Here is a 26,023-nt window from a genome sequence, read left to right as displayed (position 1 = left end):
ATACAGTTGTGGAAGTGGTAGAATCTCTGTAAAGCCTTAGATATCAGCACGTTAACCATAATGTTTCTGTACCTTTTTTTTTGCAATCTCTCGCTCCAAGTTTGTGACTTCTAAGCTCTCTCCTTCATCTACTGATACATCCTGAAATATTTCATCATAATCTACATCATCTGTATTAATTCTGATCCATGTATGTATTAAGCTAGATAAATTCAGTTACAGTACATACAAATAATATGAACAATTATACAAAAACTGCTTAAAATCTTGTTGTTACTGATTTGGTATTTGCACCGAAATGATTCTTATTCAAAACTAAACTCTGTTAAAGACTTACTGGAGTTGATGTACCACAAGTTCGAACTTTAAAATAGCAATTCACACACAATCAACTCTATCAACACAGGCTCAGTTATACTGAAAATTCTTCTAACTTTCAATACAGTGAGTATATCTTCACTAAATTTGACAGTCTCACAGTTAACATTACAAGTATTTCACATACACAAAATAATATTTTTAGTGAAGTATCTTGAATAAACTAAAAGAGGTTTGGTCCATGTGCAATGTGATTTTCATATTAAGATTACAAATATTTTTCTTCATTTCAAAAATCTCAAATTTCACTTGCATCATCTCTAATACCTCTTAAACTAAATAAATTTTAAACTTATTTGTTATTTAGTATTTCACCTAATAATGACGTAGAATGGAACTTAGATATAAATAAGTTATTACTTATTTGTTATTTAGTAATTCATCTAATAATGACGTAGAATGGAACTTAGATATAAATATTTAATTACTTATTTGTTAGTTAGTAATTCATCTAATAATGACGTAGAATGGAACTTAGATATAAATATTTAATTGCTTATTTGTTATTTAGTAATTCATCTAATAATGACGTAGAATGGAACTTAGATATAAATATTTTATTACTTATTTGTTATTTAGTATTTCATCTAATAATGAAGCAAAATAGAACTTAGATATCAATAAGTTATTACTTATTTGTTATTTAGTATTTCATCTAATAATGACGTAGAATGGAACTTAGATATAAATATTTCATTACTTATTTGATATTTAGTAATTCATCTAATAATGACGTAGAATGGAACTTAGATATAAATATTTTATTACTTATTTGTTATTTAGTATTTCATCTAATAATGACGTAGAATGGAACTTGGATATAAATATTTTATTACTTATTTGTTATTTAGTATTCCATCTGACAATGAAACAGAATGGAACTTAGATATAAATATTTTATTGCTTATTTATTTAGCATTTCATCTAATAATGACGTAGAATGAAACTTAGATATAAATATTTTATTACTTATTTGTTATTTAGTATTCCATCTGACAATGAAGCAGAATAGAACTTAGATATAAATATTTTATTACTTATTTGTTATTTAGTATTTCATCTAATAATGACGTAGAATGGAACTTAGATATAAATATTTTATTACTTATTTGTTATTTAGTATTTCATCTAATAATGAAGCAGAATGGAACTTAGATATAAATATTTTATTACTTATTTGTTATTTAGTATTCCATCTGACAATGAAGCAGAATGGAACTTAGATATAAATATTTTATTACTTATTTGTTATTTAGTATTTCATCTAATAATGAAGCAGAATGGAACTTAGATATAAATATTTTATTACTTATTTGTTATTTAGTATTTCATCTAATAATGAAACAGAATGGAACTTAGATATAAATATTTTATTACTTATTTGTTATTTAGTATTTCACCTAATAATGAAACAGAATGGAACTTAGATATAAATATTTTATTACTTATTTGTTATTTAGTATTTCATCTAATAATGACTTAGAATGGAACTTAGATATAAATATTTTATTACTTATTTGTTATTTAGTATTTCATCTAATAATGAAGCAGAATGGAACTTAGATATAAATATTTTATTACTTATTTATTATTTAGTATTTCACCTAATAATGAAACAGAATGGAACTTAGATATAAATATTTTATTACTTATTTATTATTTAGTATTTCATCTAATAATGAAACAGAATGAAACTTAGATATAAATATTTTATTACTTATTTGTTATTTAGCATTTCATCTAATAATGAAGGAGAATGGAACTTAGATATAAATATTTTATTGCTTATTTATTTAGTATTCCATCTAATAATGAAGCAGAATGGAACTTAGATATAAATATTTTATTACTTATTTATTATTTAGTATTTCACCTAATAATGAAACAGAATGGAACTTAGATATAAATATTTTATTACTTATTTATTATTTAGTATTTCATCTAATAATGAAGCAGAATGGAACTTAGATATAAATATTTTATTACTTATTTGTTATTTAGTATTTCATCTAATAATGAAGCAGAATGGAACTTAGATATAAATATTTTATTACTTATTTGTTATTTAGTATTTCATCTAATAATGAAACAGAATGGAACTTAGATATAAATATTTTATTACTTATTTGTTATTTAGTATTTCATCTAATAATGAAACAGAATGGAACTTAGATATAAATATTTTATTACTTATTTGTTATTTAGTATTTCATCTAATAATGAAGCAGAATGGAACTTAGATATAAATATTTTATTACTTATTTGTTATTTAGTATTTCATCTAATAATGAAAGAAAATGGAACTTAGATATAAATATTTTATTACTTATTTGTTATTTAGCATTTCATCTAATAATGAAGCAGAATGGAACTTAGATATAAATATTTTATTACTTATTTGTTATTTAGTATTTCATCTAATAATGAAACAAAATGGAACATAGATATAAATATTTTATTACTTATTTGTTATTTAGTATTTCATCTAATAATGAAAGAGAATGGAACTTAGATATAAATATTTTATTACTTATTTGTTATTTAGCATTTCATCTAATAATGAAGCATAATGGAACTTAGATATAAATATTTTATTACTTATTTGTTATTTAGTATTTCATCTAATAATGAAGCAGAATGGAACTTAGATATAAATATTTTATTACTTATTTGTTATTTAGCATTTCATCTAATAATGAAGCAGAATGGAACTTAGATATAAATATTTTATTACTTATTTGTTATTTAGTATTTCATCTAATAATGAAGCAGAATGGAACTTAGATATAAATATTTTATTACTTATTTGTTATTTAGTATTTCATCTAATAATGAAACAGAATGGAACTTAGATATAAATATTTTATTACTTATTTGTTATTTAGTATTTCATCTAATAATGAAACAGAATGGAACTTAGATATAAATATTTTATTACTTATTTGTTATTTAGCATTTCATCTAATAATGAAGCAGAATGGAACTTAGATATAAATATTTTATTACTTATTTGTTATTTAGTATTTCATCTAATAATGAAGCAGAATGGAACTTAGATATAAATATTTTATTACTTATTTATTATTTAGTATTTCATCTAATAATGAAACAGAATGGAACTTAGATATAAATATTTTATTACTTATTTATTATTTAGTATTTCATCTAATAATGAAACAGAATGGAACTTAGATATAAATATTTTATTACTTATTTGTTATTTAGTATTTCATCTAATAATGAAGCAGAATGGAACTTAGATATAAATATTTTATTACTTATTTGTTATTTAGTATTCCATCTGACAATGAAGCAGAATGGAACTTAGATATAAATATTTTATTACTTATTTGTTATTTAGTATTTCATCTAATAATGAAGCAGAATGGAACTTAGATATAAATATTTTATTACTTATTTGTTATTTAGTATTTCATCTAATAATGAAGCAGAATGGAACTTAGATATAAATATTTTATTACTTATTTGTTATTTAGTATTTCATCTAATAATGAAGCAGAATGGAACTTAGATATAAATATTTTATTACTTATTTGTTATTTAGTATTTCATCTAATAATGAAGCAGAATGGAACTTAGATATAAATATTTTATTACTTATTTGTTATTTAGTATTTCATCTAATAATGAAACAGAATGGAACTTAGATATAAATATTTTATTACTTATTTGTTATTTAGTATTTCATCTAATAATGAAGCAGAATGGAACTTAGATATAAATATTTTATTACTTATTTGTTATTTAGTATTAATAATGAAGCAGAATGGAACTTAGATATAAATATTTTATTACTTATTTGTTATTTAGTATTTCATCTAATAATGAATGGAACTTAGATATAAATATTTTATTACTTATTTGTTATTTAGTATTTCATCTAATAATGAAGCAGAATGGAACTTAGATATAAATATTTTATTACTTATTTGTTATTTAGTATTTCATCTAATAATGAAACAGAATGGAACTTAGATATAAATATTTTATTACTTATTTGTTATTTAGTATTTCATCTAATAATGAAGCAGAATGGAACTTAGATATAAATATTTTATTACTTATTTGTTATTTAGTATTTCATCTAATAATGAAGCAGAATGGAACTTAGATATAAATATTTTATTACTTATTTGTTATTTAGTATTTCATCTAATAATGAAACAGAATGGAACTTAGATATAAATATTTTATTACTTATTTGTTATTTAGTATTTCATCTAATAATGAAGCAGAATGGAACTTAGATATAAATATTTTATTACTTATTTGTTATTTAGTATTTCATCTAATAATGAAGCAGAATGGAACTTAGATATAAATATTTTATTACTTATTTGTTATTTAGTATAATTCATCTTATTTGTTATTTAGTATTTCATCTAATAATGAAGCAGAATGGAACTTAGATATAAATATTTTATTACTTATTTGTTATTTAGTATTTCATCTAATAATGAAGCAGAATGGAACTTAGATATAAATATTTTATTACTTATTTGTTATTTAGTATTTCATCTAATAATGAAACAGAATGGAACTTAGATATAAATATTTTATTACTTATTTGTTATTTAGTATTTCATCTAATAATGAAACAGAATGGAACTTAGATATAAATATTTTATTACTTATTTGTTATTTAGTATTTCATCTAATAATGAAACAGAATGGAACTTAGATATAAATATTTTATTACTTATTTGTTATTTAGTATTTCATCTAATAATGAAAGAATGGAACTTAGAATGGAACTTAATGATAAATATTTTATTACTTATTTATTTAGCATTTCATCTAATAATGAAGAATGGAACTTAGATATAAATATTTTATTACTTATTTGTTATTTAGTATTTCATCTAATAATGAAGCAGAATGGAACTTAGATATAAATATTTTATTACTTATTTGTTATTTAGTATTTCATCTAATAATGAAGCAGAATGGAACTTAGATATAAATATTTTATTACTTATTTGTTATTTAGTATTTCATCTAATAATGAAGCAGAATGGAACTTAGATATAAATATTTTATTACTTATTTGTTATTTAGTATTTCATCTAATAATGAAGCAGAATGGAACTTAGATATAAATATTTTATTACTTATTTGTTATTTAGTATTTCATCTAATAATGAAACAGAATGGAACTTAGATATAAATATTTTATTACTTATTTGTTATTTAGTATTTCATCTAATAATGAAGCAGAATGGAACTTAGATATAAATATTTTATTACTTATTTGTTATTTAGTATTTCATCTAATAATGAAGCAGAATGGAACTTAGATATAAATATTTTATTACTTATTTGTTATTTAGTATTTCATCTAATAATGAAGCAGAATGGAACTTAGATATAAATATTTTATTACTTATTTGTTATTTAGTATTTCATCTAATAATGAAGCAGAATGGAACTTAGATATAAATATTTTATTACTTATTTGTTATTTAGTATTTCATCTAATAATGAAGCAGAATGGAACTTAGATATAAATATTTTATTACTTATTTGTTATTTAGTATTTCATCTAATAATGAAGCAGAATGGAACTTAGATATAAATATTTTATTACTTATTTGTTATTTAGTATTTCATCTAATAATGAAGCAGAATGGAACTTAGATATAAATATTTTATTACTTATTTGTTATTTAGTATTTCATCTAATAATGAAACAGAATGGAACTTAGATATAAATATTTTATTACTTATTTGTTATTTAGTATTTCATCTAATAATGAAGCAGAATGGAACTTAGATATAAATATTTTATTACTTATTTGTTATTTAGTATTTCATCTAATAATGAAACAGAATGGAACTTAGATATAAATATTTTATTACTTATTTGTTATTTAGTATTTCATCTAATAATGAACTTAGATATAAATATTTTATTACTTAGAATGGAACTTAGATATAAATATTTTATTACTTATTTGTTATTTAGTATTTCATCTAATAATGAAGCAGAATGGAACTTAGATATAAATATTTTATTACTTATTTGTTATTTAGTATTTCATCTAATAATGAAGCAGAATGGAACTTAGATATAAATATTTTATTACTTATTTGTTATTTAGTATTTCATCTAATAATGAAACAGAATGGAACTTAGATATAAATATTTTATTACTTATTTGTTATTTAGTATTTCATCTAATAATGAAGCAGAATGGAACTTAGATATAAATATTTTATTACTTATTTGTTATTTAGTATTTCATCTAATAATGAAGCAGAATGGAACTTAGATATAAATATTTTATTACTTATTTGTTATTTAGTATTTCATCTAATAATGAAGCAGAATGGAACTTAGATATAAATATTTTATTACTTATTTGTTATTTAGTATTTCATCTAATAATGAAACAGAATGGAACTTAGATATAAATATTTTATTACTTATTTGTTATTTAGTATTTCATCTAATAATGAAGCAGAATGGAACTTAGATATAAATATTTTATTACTTATTTGTTATTTAGTATTTCATCTAATAATGAAGCAGAATGGAACTTAGATATAAATATTTTATTACTTATTTGTTATTTAGTATTTCATCTAATAATGAAGCAGAATGGAACTTAGATATAAATATTTTATTACTTATTTGTTATTTAGTATTTCATCTAATAATGAAGCAGAATGGAACTTAGATATAAATATTTTATTACTTATTTGTTATCTTAATGAAGCAGAATGGAACTTAGATATAAATATTTTATTACTTATTTGTTATTTAGTATTTCATCTAATAATGAACTTAGCAGAATGGAACTTAGATATAAATATTTTATTACTTATTTGTTATTTAGTATTTCATCTAATAATGAAGCAGAATGGAACTTAGATATAAATATTTTATTACTTATTTGTTATTTAGTATTTCATCTAATAATGAAGCAGAATGGAACTTAGATATAAATATTTTATTACTTATTTGTTATTTAGTATTTCATCTAATAATGAAGCAGAATGGAACTTAGATATAAATATTTTATTACTTATTTGTTATTTAGTATTTCATCTAATAATGAAGCAGAATGGAACTTAGATATAAATATTTTATTACTTATTTGTTATTTAGTATTTCATCTAATAATGAAGCAGAATGGAACTTAGATATAAATATTTTATTACTTATTTGTTATTTAGTATTTCATCTAATAATGAAGCAGAATGGAACTTAGATATAAATATTTTATTACTTATTTGTTATTTAGTATTTCATCTAATAATGAAGCAGAATGGAACTTAGATATAAATATTTTATTACTTATTTGTTATTTAGTATTTCATCTAATAATGAAGCAGAATGGAACTTAGATATAAATATTTTATTACTTATTTGTTATTTAGTTATTTAGTATTTCATCTAATAATGAAGCAGAATGGAACTTAGATATAAATATTTTATTACTTATTTGTTATTTAGTATTTCATCTAATAATGAAGCAGAATGGAACTTAGATATAAATATTTTATTACTTATTTGTTATTTAGTATTTCATCTAATAATGAAGCAGAATGGAACTTAGATATAAATATTTTATTACTTATTTGTTATTTAGTATTTCATCTAATAATGAAGCAGAATGGAACTTAGATATAAATATTTTATTACTTATTTGTTATTTAGTATTTCATCTAATAATGAAGCAGAATGGAACTTAGATATAAATATTTTATTACTTATTTGTTATTTAGTATTTCATCTAATAATGAAGCAGAATGGAACTTAGATATAAATATTTTATTACTTATTTGTTATTTAGTATTTCATCTAATAATGGAACTTAGATATAAATATTTTATTACTTATTTGTTATTTAGTATTTCATCTAATAATGAAACTTAGATATAAATATTTTATTACAGAATGGAACTTAGATATAAATATTTTATTACTTATTTGTTATTTAGTATTTCATCTAATAATGAAACAGAATGGAACTTAGATATAAATATTTTATTACTTATTTGTTATTTAGTATTTCATCTAATAATGAAGCAGAATGGAACTTAGATATAAATATTTTATTACTTATTTGTTATTTAGTATTTCATCTAATAATGAAGCAGAATGGAACTTAGATATAAATATTTTATTACTTATTTGTTATTTAGTATTTCATCTAATAATGAAACAGAATGGAACTTAGATATAAATATTTTATTACTTATTTGTTATTTAGTATTTCATCTAATAATGAAGCAGAATGGAACTTAGATATAAATATTTTATTACTTATTTGTTATTTAGTATTTCATCTAATAATGAAGCAGAATGGAACTTAGATATAAATATTTTATTACTTATTTGTTATTTAGTATTTCATCTAATAATGAAGCAGAATGGAACTTAGATATAAATATTTTATTACTTATTTGTTATTTAGTATTTCATCTAATAATGTTATTTAGTATTTCATCTAATAATGAAACAGAATGGAACTTAGATATAAATATTTTATTACTTATTTGTTATTTAGTATTTCATCTAATAATGAAGCAGAATGGAACTTAGATATAAATATTTTATTACTTATTTGTTATTTAGTATTTCATCTAATAATGAAGCAGAATGGAACTTAGATATAAATATTTTATTACTTATTTGTTATTTAGTATTTCATCTAATAATGAAGAACTTAGATAGAATGGAACTTAGATATAAATATTTTATTACTTATTTGTTATTTAGTATTTCATCTAATAATGAAGCAGAATGGAACTTAGATATAAATATTTTATTACTTATTTGTTATTTAGTATTTCATCTAATAATGAAGCAGAATGGAACTTAGATATAAATATTTTATTACTTATTTGTTATTTAGTATTTCATCTAATAATGAAGCAGAATGGAACTTAGATATAAATATTTTATTACTTATTTGTTATTTAGTATTTCATCTAATAATGAAGATATAAATATTTTATTACAGAATGGAACTTAGATATAAATATTTTATTACTTATTTGTTATTTAGTATTTCATCTAATAATGAAACAGAATGGAACTTAGATATAAATATTTTATTACTTATTTGTTATTTAGTATTTCATCTAATAATGAAGCAGAATGGAACTTAGATATAAATATTTTATTACTTATTTGTTATTTAGTATTTCATCTAATAATGAAGCAGAATGGAACTTAGATATAAATATTTTATTACTTATTTGTTATTTAGTATTTCATCTAATAATGAAGCAGAATGGAACTTAGATATAAATATTTTATTACTTATTTGTTATTTAGTATTTCATCTAATAATGAAGCAGAATGGAACTTAGATATAAATATTTTATTACTTATTTGTTATTTAGTATTTCATCTAATAATGAAGCAGAATGGAACTTAGATATAAATATTTTATTACTTATTTGTTATTTAGTATTTCATCTAATAATGAAGCAGAATGGAACTTAGATATAAATATTTTATTACTTATTTGTTATTTAGTATTTCATCTAATAATGAAGCAGAATGGAACTTAGATATAAATATTTTATTACTTATTTGTTATTTAGTATTTCATCTAATAATGAAGCAGAATGGAACTTAGATATAAATATTTTATTACTTATTTGTTATTTAGTATTTCATCTAATAATGAAGCAGAATGGAACTTAGATATAAATATTTTATTACTTATTTGTTATTTAGTATTTCATCTAATAATGAAACAGAATGGAACTTAGATATAAATATTTTATTACTTATTTGTTATTTAGTATTTCATCTAATAATGAAGCAGAATGGAACTTAGATATAAATATTTTATTACTTATTTGTTATTTAGTATTTCATCTAATAATGAAGCAGAATGGAACTTAGATATAAATATTTTATTACTTATTTGTTATTTAGTATTTCATCTAATAATGAAACAGAATGGAACTTAGATATAAATATTTTATTACTTATTTGTTATTTAGTATTTCATCTAATAATGAAGCAGAATGGAACTTAGATATAAATATTTTATTACTTATTTGTTATTTAGTATTTCATCTAATAATGAAGCAGAATGGAACTTAGATATAAATATTTTATTACTTATTTGTTATTTAGTATTTCATCTAATAATGAAGCAGAATGGAACTTAGATATAAATATTTTATTACTTATTTGTTATTTAGTATTTCATCTAATAATGAAGCAGAATGGAACTTAGATATAAATATTTTATTACTTATTTGTTATTTAGTATTTCATCTAATAATGAAGCAGAATGGAACTTAGATATAAATATTTTATTACTTATTTGTTATTTAGTATTTCATCTAATAATGAAACAGAATGGAACTTAGATATAAATATTTTATTACTTATTTGTTATTTAGTATTTCATCTAATAATGAAGCAGAATGGAACTTAGATATAAATATTTTATTACTTATTTGTTATTTAGTATTTCATCTAATAATGAAGCAGAATGGAACTTAGATATAAATATTTTATTACTTATTTGTTATTTAGTATTTCATCTAATAATGAAACAGAATGGAACTTAGATATAAATATTTTATTACTTATTTGTTATTTAGTATTTCATCTAATAATGAAGCAGAATGGAACTTAGATATAAATATTTTATTTTTGTTATTTAGTTATTTAGTATTTCATCTAATAATGAAATGAAGCAGAATGGAACTTAGATATAAATATTTTATTACTTATTTGTTATTTAGTATTTCATCTAATAATGAAGCAGAATGGAACTTAGATATAAATATTTTATTACTTATTTGTTATTTAGTATTTCATCTAATAATGAAGCAGAATGGAACTTAGATATAAATATTTTATTACTTATTTGTTATTTAGTATTTCATCTAATAATGAAACAGAATGGAACTTAGATATAAATATTTTATTACTTATTTGTTATTTAGTATTTCATCTAATAATGAAGCAGAATGGAACTTAGATATAAATATTTTATTACTTATTTGGAACTTAGATATAAATATTTTATTACTTATTTGTTATTTAGTATTTCATCTAATAATGAAGCAGAATGGAACTTAGATATAAATATTTTATTACTTATTTGTTATTTAGTATTTCATCTAATAATGAAGCAGAATGGAACTTAGATATAAATATTTTATTACTTATTTGTTATTTAGTATTTCATCTAATAATGAAGCAGAATGGAACTTAGATATAAATATTTTATTACTTATTTGTTATTTAGTATTTCATCTAATAATGAAGCAGAATGGAACTTAGATATAAATATTTTATTACTTATTTGTTATTTAGTATTTCATCTAATAATGAAGCAGAATGGAACTTAGATATAAATATTTTATTACTTATTTGTTATTTAGTATTTCATCTAATAATGAAGCAGAATGGAACTTAGATATAAATATTTTATTACTTATTTGTTATTTAGTATTTCATCTAATAATGAAGCAGAATGGAACTTAGATATAAATATTTTATTACTTATTTGTTATTTAGTATTTCATCTAATAATGAAGCAGAATGGAACTTAGATATAAATATTTTATTACTTATTTGTTATTTAGTATTTCATCTAATAATGAAGCAGAATGGAACTTAGATATAAATATTTTATTACTTATTTGTTATTTAGTATTTCATCTAATAATGAAGCAGAATGGAACTTAGATATAAATATTTTATTACTTATTTGTTATTTAGTATTTCATCTAATAATGAAGCAGAATGGAACTTAGATATAAATATTTTATTACTTATTTGTTATTTAGTATTTCATCTAATAATGAAACAGAATGGAACTTAGATATAAATATTTTATTACTTATTTGTTATTTAGTATTTCATCTAATAATGAAGCAGAATGGAACTTAGATATAAATATTTTATTACTTATTTGTTATTTAGTATTTCATCTAATAATGAAGCAGAATGGAACTTAGATATAAATATTTTATTACTTATTTGTTATTTAGTATTTCATCTAATAATGAAGCAGAATGAAGCAGAATGGAACTTAGATATAAATATTTTATTACTTATTTGTTATTTAGTATTTCATCTAATAATGAAGCAGAATGGAACTTAGATATAAATATTTTATTACTTATTTGTTATTTAGTATTTCATCTAATAATGAAGCAGAATGGAACTTAGATATAAATATTTTATTACTTATTTGTTATTTAGTATTTCATCTAATAATGAAGCAGAATGGAACTTAGATATAAATATTTTATTACTTATTTGTATTATTTAATGAAACAGAATGGAACTTAGATATAAATATTTTATTACTTATTTGTTATAGTATTTCATCTAATGAAACAGAATGGAACTTAGATATAAATATTTTATTACTTATTTGTTATTTAGTATTTCATCTAATAATGAAACAGAATGGAACTTAGATATAAATATTTTATTACTTATTTGTTATTTAGTATTTCATCTAATAATGAAGCAGAATGGAACTTAGATATAAATATTTTATTACTTATTTGTTATTTAGTATTTCATCTAATAATGAAGCAGAATGGAACTTAGATATAAATATTTTATTACTTATTTGTTATTTAGTATTTCATCTAATAATGAAGCAGAATGGAACTTAGATATAAATATTTTATTACTTATTTGTTATTTAGTATTTCATCTAATAATGAAGCAGAATGGAACTTAGATATAAATATTTTATTACTTATTTGTTATTTAGTATTTCATCTAATAATGAAGCAGAATGGAACTTAGATATAAATATTTTATTACTTATTTGTTATTTAGTATTTCATCTAATAATGAAGCAGAATGGAACTTAGATATAAATATTTTATTACTTATTTGTTATTTAGTATTTCATCTAATAATGAAGCAGAATGGAACTTAGATATAAATATTTTATTACTTATTTGTTATTTAGTATTTCATCTAATAATGAAGCAGAATGGAACTTAGATATAAATATTTTATTACTTATTTGTTATTTAGTATTTCATCTAATAATGAAGCAGAATGGAACTTAGATATAAATATTTTATTACTTATTTGTTATTTAGTATTTCATCTAATAATGAAGAATGGAACTTAGATATAAATATTTTATTACTTATTTGTTATTTAGAACTGGAACTTAGATATAAATATTTTATTACTTATTTGTTATTTAGTATTTCATCTAATAATGAAGCAGAATGGAACTTAGATATAAATATTTTATTACTTATTTGTTATTTAGTATTTCATCTAATAATGAAGCAGAATGGAACTTAGATATAAATATTTTATTACTTATTTGTTATTTAGTATTTCATCTAATAATGAAGCAGAATGGAACTTAGATATAAATATTTTATTACTTATTTGTTATTTAGTATTTCATCTAATAATGAAGCAGAATGGAACTTAGATATAAATATTTTATTACTTATTTGTTATTTAGTATTTCATCTAATAATGAAGCAGAATGGAACTTAGATATAAATATTTTATTACTTATTTGTTATTTAGTATTTCATCTAATAATGAAACAGAATGGAACTTAGATATAAATATTTTATTACTTATTTATTTAGTATTTCATCTAATAATGTTATTTAGTATTTCATCTAATAATGAAACAGAATGGAACTTAGATATAAATATTTTATTACTTATTTATTATTTAGTATTTCATCTAATAATGAAACAGAATGGAACTTAGATATAAATATTTTATTACTTATTTGTTATTTAGTATTTCATCTAATAATGAATTACAGAATGGAACTTAGATATAAATATTTTATTACTTATTTGTTATTTAGTATTTCATCTAATAATGAAGCAGAATGGAACTTAGATATAAATATTTTATTACTTATTTGTTATTTAGTATTTCATCTAATAATGAAACAGAATGGAACTTAGATATAAATATTTTATTACTTATTTGTTATTTAGTATTTCATCTAATAATGAAACAAAATGGAACTTAGATATAAATATTTTATTACTTATTTGTTATTTAGCATTTCATCTAATAATGAAGCAGAATGGAACTTAGATATAAATATTTTATTACTTATTTGTTATTTAGTATTTCATCTAATAATGAAGCAGAATGGAACTTAGATATAAATATTTTATTACTTATTTGTTATTTAGTATTTCATCTAATAATGAAGTATTTCAGAATGGAACTTAGATATAAATATTTTATTACTTATTTGTTATTTAGTATTTCATCTAATAATGAAGCAGAATGGAACTTAGATATAAATATTTTATTACTTATTTGTTATTTAGTATTTCATCTAATAATGAAGCAGAATGGAACTTAGATATAAATATTTTATTACTTATTTGTTATTTAGTATTTCATCTAATAATGAAGCAGAATGGAACTTAGATATAAATATTTTATTACTTATTTGTTATTTAGTATTTCATCTAATAATGAAGCAGAATGGAACTTAGATATAAATATTTTATTACTTATTTGTTATTTAGTATTTCATCTAATAATGAAGCAGAATGGAACTTAGATATAAATATTTTATTACTTATTTGTTATTTAGTATTTCATCTAATAATGAAACAGAATGGAACTTAGATATAAATATTTTATTACTTATTTGTTATTTAGTATTTCATCTAATAATGAAGCAGAATGGAACTTAGATATAAATATTTTATTACTTATTTGTTATTTAGTATTTCATCTAATAATGAAGCAGAATGGAACTTAGATATAAATATTTTATTACTTATTTGTTATTTAGCATTTCATCTAATAATGAAGCAGAATGGAACTTAGATATAAATATTTTATTACTTATTTGTTATTTAGTATTTCATCTAATAATGAAGCAGAATGGAACTTAGATATAAATATTTTATTACTTATTTGTTATTTAGTATTTCATCTAATAATGAAGCAGAATGGAACTTAGATATAAATATTTTATTACTTATTTGTTATTTAGTATTTCATCTAATAATGAAGCAGAATGGAACTTAGATATAAATATTTTATTACTTATTTGTTATTTAGTATTTCATCTAATAATGAATTACTTATTTGTTAGAATGGAACTTAGATATAAATATTTTTTTATTACTTATTTGTTATTTAGTATTCCATCTGACAATGAAGCAGAATAGAACTTAGATATAAATATTTTATTACTTATTTGTTATTTAGTATTTCATCTAATAATGAAGCAGAATGGAACTTAGATATAAATATTTTATTACTTATTTATTATTTAGTATTTCACCTAATAATGAAACAGAATGGAACTTAGATATAAATATTTTATTACTTATTTGTTATTTAGTATTTCATCTAATAATGAAGCAGAATGGAACTTAGATATAAATATTTTATTACTTATTTGTTATTTAGTATTTCATCTAATAATGAAGCAGAATGGAACTTAGATATAAATATTTTATTACTTATTTGTTATTTAGTATTTCATCTAATAATGAAACAGAATGGAACTTAGATATAAATATTTTATTACTTATTTGTTATTTAGTATTTCATCTAATAATGAAGCAGAATGGAACTTAGATATAAATATTTTATTACTTATTTGTTATTTAGCATTTCATCTAATAATGACGTAGAATGAAACTTAGATATAAATATTTTATTACTTATTTGTTATTTAGTATTTCATCTAACAATGAAGCAGAATGGAACTTAGATATAAATATTTTATTACTTATTTGTTATTTAGTATTTCATCTAATAATGACGTAGAATGGAACTTAGATATAAATATTTTATTACTTATTTGTTATTTAGTATTTCATCTAATAATGAAGCAGAATGGAACTTAGATATAAATATTTTATTACTTATTTGTTATTTAGTATTTCATCTAATAATGAAGCAGAATGGAACTTAGATATAAATATTTTATTACTTATTTGTTATTTAGTATTTCATCTAATAATGAAACAGAATGGAACTTAGATATAAATATTTTATTACTTATTTGTTATTTAGCATTTCATCTAATAATGAAGCAGAATGGAACTTAGATATAAATATTTTATTACTTATTTGTTATTTAGTATTTCATCTAATAATGAAGCAGAATGGAACTTAGATATAAATATTTTATTACTTATTTGTTATTTAGTATTTCATCTAATAATGAAACAGAATGGAACTTAGATATAAATATTTTATTACTTATTTGTTATTTAGCATTTCATCTAATAATGAAGCAGAATGGAACTTAGATATAAATATTTTATTACTTATTTGTTATTTAGTATTTCATCTAATAATGAAGCAGAAACTTAGATATAAATATTTTATTACTTATTTGTTATTTAGCATTTCATCTAATAATGACGTAGAATGAAACTTAGATATAAATATTTTATTACTTATTTGTTATTTAGTATTCCATCTGACAATGAAGCAGAATGGAACTTAGATATAAATATTTTATTACTTATTTGTTATTTAGTATTTCATCTAATAATGAAACAGAATGGAACTTGGATATAAATATTTTATTACTTATTTGTTATTTAGTATTTCACCTAATAATGAAACAGAATGGAACTTAGATATAAATATTTTATTACTTATTTGTTATTTAGTATTTCATCTAATAATGAAGCAGAATGGAACTTAGATATAAATATTTTATTACTTATTTGTTAATTAGTATTTCACCTAATAATGAAACAGAATGGAACTTAGATATAAATATTTTATTACTTATTTGTTATTATAGTATTTCATCTAATAATGACTTAGAATGGAACTTAGATATAAATATTTTATTACTTATTTGTTACTTAGTATTTCATCTAATAATGAAGCAGAATGGAACTTAGATATAAATATTTTATTACTTATTTATTATTTAGTATTTCACCTAATAATGAAACAGAATGGAATTTAGATATAAATATTTTATTACTTATTTATTATTTAGTATTTCATCTAATAATGAAACAGAATGAAACTTAGATATAAATATTTTATTACTTATTTGTTATTTAGTATTTCATCTAATAATGAAGCAGAATGGAACTTAGATATAAATATTTTATTACTTATTTGTTATTTAGCATTTCATCTAATAATGAAGCAGAATGGAACTTAGATATAAATATTTTATTGCTTATTTATTTAGTATTTCACCTAATAATGAAACAGAATGGAACTTAGATATAAATATTTTATTACTTATTTATTATTTAGTATTTCATCTAATAATGAAACAGAATGAAACTTAGATATAAATATTTTATTACTTATTTGTTATTTAACATTTCATCTAATAATGAAGCAGAATGGAACTTAGATATAAATATTTTATTGCTTATTTATTTAGTATTCCATCTAATAATGACGTAGAATGGAACTTAGATATAAATATTTTATTACTTATTTATTTAGTAATTCATCTAATAATGACGTAGAATGAAACTTAGATATAAATATTTTATTACTTATTTATTTAGTATTTCATCTAATAATGAAGTACAATGAAACTTAGTTATAAATATTTTATTACTTATTTGTTATTTAGTATTTCATCTAATAATGAAACAGAATGGAACTTAGATATAAATATTTTATTACTTATTTATTTAGTATTTCATCTAATAATGAATACAATGAAACTTTGTTTTTACCTGGTTGATATACTCTTCATCATCATCCTAAAAACATTTAAAAAAATTAAAAGTATGTTTGTACAGTATGTAATCTTTTAACAATTTACTGTTATTAACTGATGAAAAATCTGTACTATAAAAAAAAGCAAAGAAAAACATCTGGGCACAAATAGAATCAATTTTACACTTATGTTAGCCTATTATACAGAAGTTTAGAATCCTTTCTGAATATATGGAAAAGAAGATAACCTACTTATACCTTTTGTGGAAAGATAACAAGATGTCAAACACGAAACACCTAAATCCAAGAGAAAGATTTGAACATTCTGTGACAAGACTGAAAATACTTTACCTATTTGAATTGTATAACGATCAGCTGACTTTGTAAGTTTCATGTCACTAACACTTATTTACACTTATATTAAAATTATAGCAACCTAGAAACATTTTTCTTTAAGATATTTATCCAAACTTTCCTTTCAATACAAAGGTATTTAGGATACTTTTTCACTGACAGTTATTAGTAAAGACTGATAAAATTAATTTTCTAGAAAAAATATCTTGAAAAAACAAGTTTCTACTCAGAAATAAAAAAATTGAACTTCTTCCGAAACATCTACCTCCATAGAGTCATCTTCTGATAAATTATGGTCAGACCTTCTTTTATAACTTGAAACAGCCCTGAAATATGAAACACTATATGATTTGGTATCCTATGAATGTTGTTGTAAGTTTACTGATTGAAATTTCAAGAAATTATAAAACCAATTCTCAATGAGCAAAAACCATAATATTATTCATTACTGAAATCCAGCCATTAAAACAGTGCATGTCAGTTTAAACGTACAAGTATACAGATAGTAATAACACTAGATTACACCATTCAACTTTGAATCTAACAACCTCGAATGTCAAATACTTTATCAATAATGAATAACCTGCAATCATGTAATAACTTAAAAGCTAAAAACACTATGATAGCAATATAAAGGTTTACCTAAGTTAATACACAAAAATAACATACAAAATGTAGCTAAGAGACTTACTTTGATAACACTTGTTTAAGTGTCGCAGGGCCATCAATGTTATTCAAGTACTGTAGAGGAAACAATTTTATTTACCAGTCAGTCTTAAAAAATAAGATCATGGTCAAGTGAAAGGTCAAATTGAATATGTTAAAATGTTACAGCTACCTCCACCTACTTTTTAGTTGGTGATTTTTTTCCTTTTTTGAATTATCATTTTTTTAAAAATGCAAACAAATAACAAAGACTTCAGGGTAAAAAATAAAATAAACACATTTTAGTAATTTTACCCATTTTATTTTTCATAAATTCTGTTTTGTTTTAAAGTTTGAAAAAAAAGGAACAACCATAAAAAAGGTAGAAATTCTCTTTAAAAAAAGTACCTGATTTTTCAAAACGTCCAGATGTTAAACTTTGTTTTTTAATTGGCCTTAAACTATATTTTATCAATACATTTTGGTAAATTTGGCATGACAACATAGTTTATAATTCAAGTTTTCATATTATTTAAGTTTTAACTTCTTAATTATACAAGGAAATGTTTAAATAAATTTTTAGTTTCTACGAATTTGTAATGTTATGATTTCTCATTTACAAGTTTCTGTTCTCCTCCTCTGTTTGGACTTCAGACTAATTAACCAGTTAGAAACCTACATTATAGATAGTTACAAGCTAAAAAATAGAAATTCAACCATTATCTTCTACTTGGCACTGAGATTTCACTGTATTTGTTTAACACACAACACACCTTTCTTATATCTACTTTCATTTACGAAATGTCTACAATTCTCACTTTGCTATTGGATATATCTATAACCAATTGAAAAGCATATTCTAAACTATGTAAATCAGATAATTGTCTTTTGTTTTACTGGTCAGAGTCATCAGTTCATAAAGACAGCTTGATGTGTTTTGACAGTAATAGGTTATTCAGAAAGTCAGATAAATTATATTTTCAGAGTATTCTATTTTAGTATCTGTTATATTTTTTATGTTCTAAAATACATAATTGAAAGCTGAATAGTGAGAAAAATACTTTGTAAACCATGCATCCGAGTAAAAAAAGAACCCATAGCTAAAGAAAATAATAACTATATTTTGTCTGTACATTATTTTTTGTTATATAACTTTTAAATAAAATATATAAAAGTGTAAAAATTAGGAACTTATCATGTTATATAAAAAACCTAATTGGAAAAAAAAAATTAAACACAACATTCTTATATCTCTTAGAGGAACACATGTGGGCTGCTGTCTTATGACGCAACTGAACTGTTTATCTATGCTCTCGCCTGTTGCTATGTTAGAATAAAATTAATTGAAGGCAGTTGTGAAAATGTCAAAAGGATTAAAGCTATTAAGATACGTAATAATTATCTGTTATAATCTGCAGTCATTCTTGAAGGAAAAAAGTATTTTTCATTTTATGTCACACATATCAACATTTTATTCACGTACATTGATAATTTTGCTATAGTTATTGTTTGGATAGGAAAATAACAAATTATGGACAAAGTTTTACTGGAAAAAAATACTTTTGACATTCATTTAGAGGGTTGTATATGTTGTAAAAATATAATAGGAAAACTGTAAGATAAAACCATTTTTTTTTCACTCAGAGTGACTCAATAAAGGCTTCTTAAGTCCAGAGAGAGATATTCAGCAAAAATACTTTATTAAAAAATCTGATTTTCTGTGTATAAAAAAAAAGAGTTGTAATATTTACTAAAAGCTTGCAATATTTCAAGATAATAACTTAGTACATTCAGAGTTATAATGTGCATAATTTCTAGTTTCATGGCCATGCCTAAATTATAATATTTATTATATACTTTACTGTTTCATATGCTATAAACATATTTCAGTGGATTAGTTAAAACTTAGCTGAGAGCAGAAATGATAGATAATTGAGAAATTAATACAGAATAACTGTTTGAGTCAATCAATGATATTTTAGTTGCATGAGTGATTGACAAAAATAATGTCTTTCTCTTCCTTCCATAAGCTTCAAAGAAGATTAACTTGTATTCACAGAAATTATTTTCTGAGAAAACCTAGAATAATTTCAGAAACAACACAGACCCGTTTTTTTATACACTATAAAATTATACCATAAAATTACTAGCTATGAATTCTGACATATTACAAATTGAAAAACATCTAGAAAGAAAACTTATTCATTTTGCTGACAGAACAAACTAGTTTTTGCAAATGATGTAATTTTTGCTTGCAAGATATTACTGGCTCAATGATCCAGTTGATGGGAACTTTGTAAAACAGCCCCCTCTGCTCATTTAATATCAGTTTAACACTATCAATGGCTTTGTCCATTAGTTTCACTTCATTTCTTTAGTTATATTGAACTTATTAATTTGTTATATGGATTTTCACAAAATTTGACAAATTTTCAAAGGTAGAATAACATGGGAGGGGGATTGTTCTGTGGGCTTTACATTTGTTTATAATCAGTAAATCAGAGTTGAAGGTTCTAATCTTCTATTTCAAGTTTTAAACATTTACAGTACATGTTTCTAATTTGCTGAATACCCAGAAAATCTAAAGTGGGCAAATGGAGTACAGACGATCACTGATGGAGTACAGACGTATCACTGACAAAGAGAAGTGAAAACTGAGAAACATTTTTATATTCCCTTAAAATTTCAAAACTTAATATATTAAAATTTAAATTATAAACTACAGTTTGATGCTACGTTTATTCATATACATTAATAATAAATTTATTCTAATTACATTTTGAATATAACTATTAAAGGTCATGACATGCACAGTTTGACCCTTCAGTGGACATAACAAAATAGACAAACTTGGTTGTTATAAATGTTACAGCCACCTAAACGCACAGCCATTTATATCACTTACAACTTTTTTTCAAACATAATAATTGTCAACTGTGCAGTCAAACACTCACTAGTCTAGCCAACACTCTTGTGTCTTTAGCACTGATTCTATACTAGATTACATATATTGCAGAGATGCCAAACACATATAGCACAAGCTGAATTTCAAGACTCTCTAACACAAAGTGTATTTGTATTGCTGATCAGTGCATAATAACGAAGTTGGCTACTCACCTCATTCATTGAACAACACCACTCTTTGAGCTTAGTGTTTGATTCCATCTGAAATTTCCCATTGTGGTTAGGAAAACCTGAAAGAAATCCATCACAGAATATTTTATACATAGAGTAAAAAAGAAACAAATTAATAAGATATGTGTAGTAACCAAAGTTAATGATGTTAATATATTACTATCAAAACTTGTAATTAAATAACTGCTAAGCAATATACCAATTTGCCATTTGTAGATTTTGTTAAAAAAACCAAAAAACTTAAGTATGGTAGGAAAGTAATTTAAATCACAATTTTAATTATGCTTCTTACTGTCACAATAACACTAGAAATACTGAAATAACTTCATTGTTTTACCAGGTGGACAAATCAGTCTGACTTCATGTTCACCAGCCAATAGCAGATGTACCACTGTACTACTATCTTTCTCCCTGGGCTGATTGTTCAAGCACAAGCAAAACAAGAGAGAAAAATATATACTTTAATTTCAGTTAAACTTAAAAATTACCTTTTATCGTGCTCAAAATAAGTAAAAATTTCCTGTGCTTGAATGGAAGTTTTTATTCATTCTTTAACATTAAAAATTTTAAAAACCTCATAAATGGTCCTTAAGCACCTCAAACCAACATATGAAGCATCTACACACATTACTATTAATGCCTATGAACAATGCTTTTAAGTAGGCATTGGTTTCAATCAGACTAACAAGTAGAAAGTAAGCCACCAAAAACATATTAAAAGTATGCCATAAATAGGTTTATAATAATAAAACAAGTAAGTACTAAGCTATCAAAAAATATGTTGGAAGTATGCCACATATAACTTCCTTATACTGAACTAACTAGACAATATACCACCACCACCACCATATTGGAAGTATGCCACATATAACTTCCTTATACTTAACTAACTAGACAATAAACCACCACCATGTTGGAAGTATGCCACATATAACATCCTTATACTTAACTAGATGATAAACCACCACCACCACCATGTTGGAAGTATGCCACATATAACTTCCTTATACTTAACTAACTAGACAATAAATCACCACCATGTTGGAAGTATGCCACATATAACATCCTTATACTTAACTAGATGATAAACCACCAACACCACCATGTTGGAAGTATGCCACATATAACTTCCTTATATTTAACTAACTAGATGATAAGCCACCACCACCATGTTAGAAGTACGCCACATATAACATCCTTATACTTAGCTAACTAGACAATAACACACTACCACCACCACCACCATGTGTAGAAGTATGCCACAAATAGCTTCTTTATGACTCAACAAGGAGACATTAAGCCATCAAAAACATGGAAGCAGCCATAAATAGTTTCCTCATGACTCAACAAGTTGACAGTAAGCCACCACATGTTGGATGTATGCCATAAATAGTTTCCTCATGACTCAACAAGTAGACAGTAAGCCACCAAACACATGTTGGATGTATGCCATAAATAGTTTCCTCATGACTCAACAAGTAGACAGTAAGCCACCAAACACATGTTGAATGTATGCTACAAATAGCTTCTTGATGACTTGTGTAATTACATTTTGATGTAATAAATGACTCCCTTAAAGTCAAAATTAAAAAAGTTTTTTATTCTAAACTTAAAAAGGTAATATGAAGAGAAGATGCTAAAGAAAGATAATTTTGTAAAATGAGCCTAAAAGTAAGTCCCTCATCTTGAACATGTATATCCAAACCTAAAAGTAAGTCCCTCATCTTGAACATGTATATCCAAACCTAAAAGTAAGTCCCTCATCTTGAACATGTATATCCAAGCCTAAAAGTAAGTCCCTCATCTTGAACATATATATCCAAGCCTAAAAGTAAGTCCCTCATCTTGAACATGTATATCCAAGCCTAAAAGTAAGTCCCTCATCTTGAACATATATATCCAAGCCTAAAAGTAAGTCCCTCATCTTGAACATGTATATTCAAGCCTAAAAGTAAGTCCCTCATCTTGAACATGTATATCCAAGCCTAAAAGTAAGTCCCTCATCTTGAACATGTATATCCAAACCTAAAAGTAAGTCCCTCATCTTGAACATGTATATCCAAACCTAAAAGTAAGTCCCTCATCTTGAACATGTATATCCAAGCCTAAAAGTAAGTCCCTCATCTTGAACATATATATCCAAGCCTAAAAGTAAGTCCCTCATCTTGAACATGTATATTCAAGCCTAAAAGTAAGTCCCTCATCTTGAACATGTATATTCAAGCCTAAAAGTAAGTCCCTCATCTTGAACATGTATATCCAAACCTAAAAGTAAGTCCCTCATCTTGAACATGTATATCCAAACCTAAAAGTAAGTCCCTCATCTTGAACATGTATATCCAAACCTAAAAGTAAGTCCCTCATCTTGAACATGTATATCCAAACCTAAAAGTAAGTCCCTCATCTTGAACATGTATATCCAAACCTAAAAGTAAGTCCCTCATCTTGAACATGTATATCCAAGGCTGGTGTAGACAATACAAACATTTTGCCAGTCTGAATCAAGCAAACAAATTAGCTGTGATTTATGGAATGAGATTAATACATCTATACTAAAGCCAAACTAAAAATAAAATGTGTATCTTGGATGTTTATCTCTATGCAAGTAAAAGACTTGAAATTGACTAAGTAATATAAAGTGGAAAACAGCCACCACAATACAACCATTTTCATACATAAGAGCAAACAGAGAGTATCTGTATTACATTTTGTGTTAATTATTTTGAAATTTATATTTAAATCTAAAACAATTAAAATTCCAAGTAAATTTCAGTATATCTGCAAGTTTTGAGTTAATTATTCATGAAAAGTTCTAACACTCTGGTGTATTATTTTTTAAATCTAATTAATATGCAGAAACTATTTGGTTGATACAAATAAACAATAAAACTGTCACTGACACGTACAAAAGTTTCTTTGAAAGAAAACCAAAAATGTTCATCATGCCAAAAATAATATAACAAATATATAACTTATACAGTAAAAAGGCCATGTGTCATTTGTATTGTAATTAACTTTAAACCAGTATGTACCTTGCACTTAAATACTGTATGTTAAAATTAAAGGCAATTTTGATTAAACACTCAAAATTCCAATGGCTTTGACTGGCTGTTTCAGTATTTCAGAAAACAGAACCTACCCACAATATCTTCTCAGCTAACAAAATTTTTCTGGTATGACGGTCAAAAACTAAATAATCAGTAAATTTCTACAACTACATATTATATTTTATATGTTTTTACAGCAACACTCTGTTCTAATTTCCAGTTCAGTATTTGTTATGAATGCGGTGAGCCCCTGCAAATTGTTTAATATATTGATACAGTTTTTAACTACCGGTAAGCGTTAAGCCTAAGTTACAAATATTACGAGCTTTTACATTATTCTAAATGACACCATAAAATATCTATTACCTCAATTTCAAGCAAAAAAACTGTATCGCTTCTGCACTCTTCACGCCATAGATCAAATTCTTTTTCAAGAATATCCGAAATATTTTCTTTGGTAATATTGTCTGCAAATTTCCCACTAGAATCCATGTTTTGGTTTCAATTATTTAATATAACTACCACCAGATGGCAAAAACATCTCAGTGAACCAGGCTGAACGTTACCCGAAAACTTATTTATTGTTAATATTCCAACAGATGTTTCTTCAACTGTTGTTACGGGATTACTGTAATATACTCAACTTAAATATCTGATATAATAACGTTAAACCTCTTTCCTGTGAAAGCCAACCATAGTTATTTAAAATAATGAAATTTTGATATTAATAATTAATTTTAAAATGGAGATATGGATAGTATGTTCTATTTGTTTGTTTATTTAGAATTAAGCATAAGGCTG

At 22.4% G+C, this 26,023-nt stretch overlaps 1 protein-coding gene and 1 long non-coding RNA gene across 4 annotated transcripts in view; both read right to left on the bottom strand.

Moving 5' to 3' along the window:
- LOC143248564 (dual E2 ubiquitin-conjugating enzyme/E3 ubiquitin-protein ligase BIRC6-like) overlaps window positions 1-170 on the bottom strand; it is a 67,401-nt gene extending 67,231 nt beyond the window's left edge. For all 3 annotated transcript variants that reach the window (XM_076497005.1, XM_076497008.1, XM_076497006.1), the window contains exon 1: window positions 73-170. The gene's annotated coding sequence lies outside the window, so the exon portion shown is untranslated. The remainder of the gene's footprint in view (window positions 1-72) is intronic.
- LOC143248565 (uncharacterized) lies at window positions 73-25,765 on the bottom strand. The gene is made up of 6 exons (XR_013027048.1): window positions 25,589-25,765; window positions 22,513-22,591; window positions 22,158-22,234; window positions 18,661-18,721; window positions 18,059-18,085; window positions 73-141 (listed from the first exon to the last, which is right to left on the bottom strand). It is a non-coding gene; the product is annotated as an uncharacterized LOC143248565 (long non-coding RNA).
- Between the last annotated feature and the right edge of the window lie 258 nt (window positions 25,766-26,023).

The sequence above is a fragment of the Tachypleus tridentatus genome, chromosome 4, assembly GCF_004210375.1.
Source record: "Tachypleus tridentatus isolate NWPU-2018 chromosome 4, ASM421037v1, whole genome shotgun sequence".
In the NCBI taxonomy this organism is placed as follows: Eukaryota; Metazoa; Arthropoda; class Merostomata; order Xiphosura; family Limulidae; genus Tachypleus; species Tachypleus tridentatus.
Note: the sequence above shows the minus strand (reverse complement) of the source record. Positions and strands in the feature narration are given on the sequence as shown.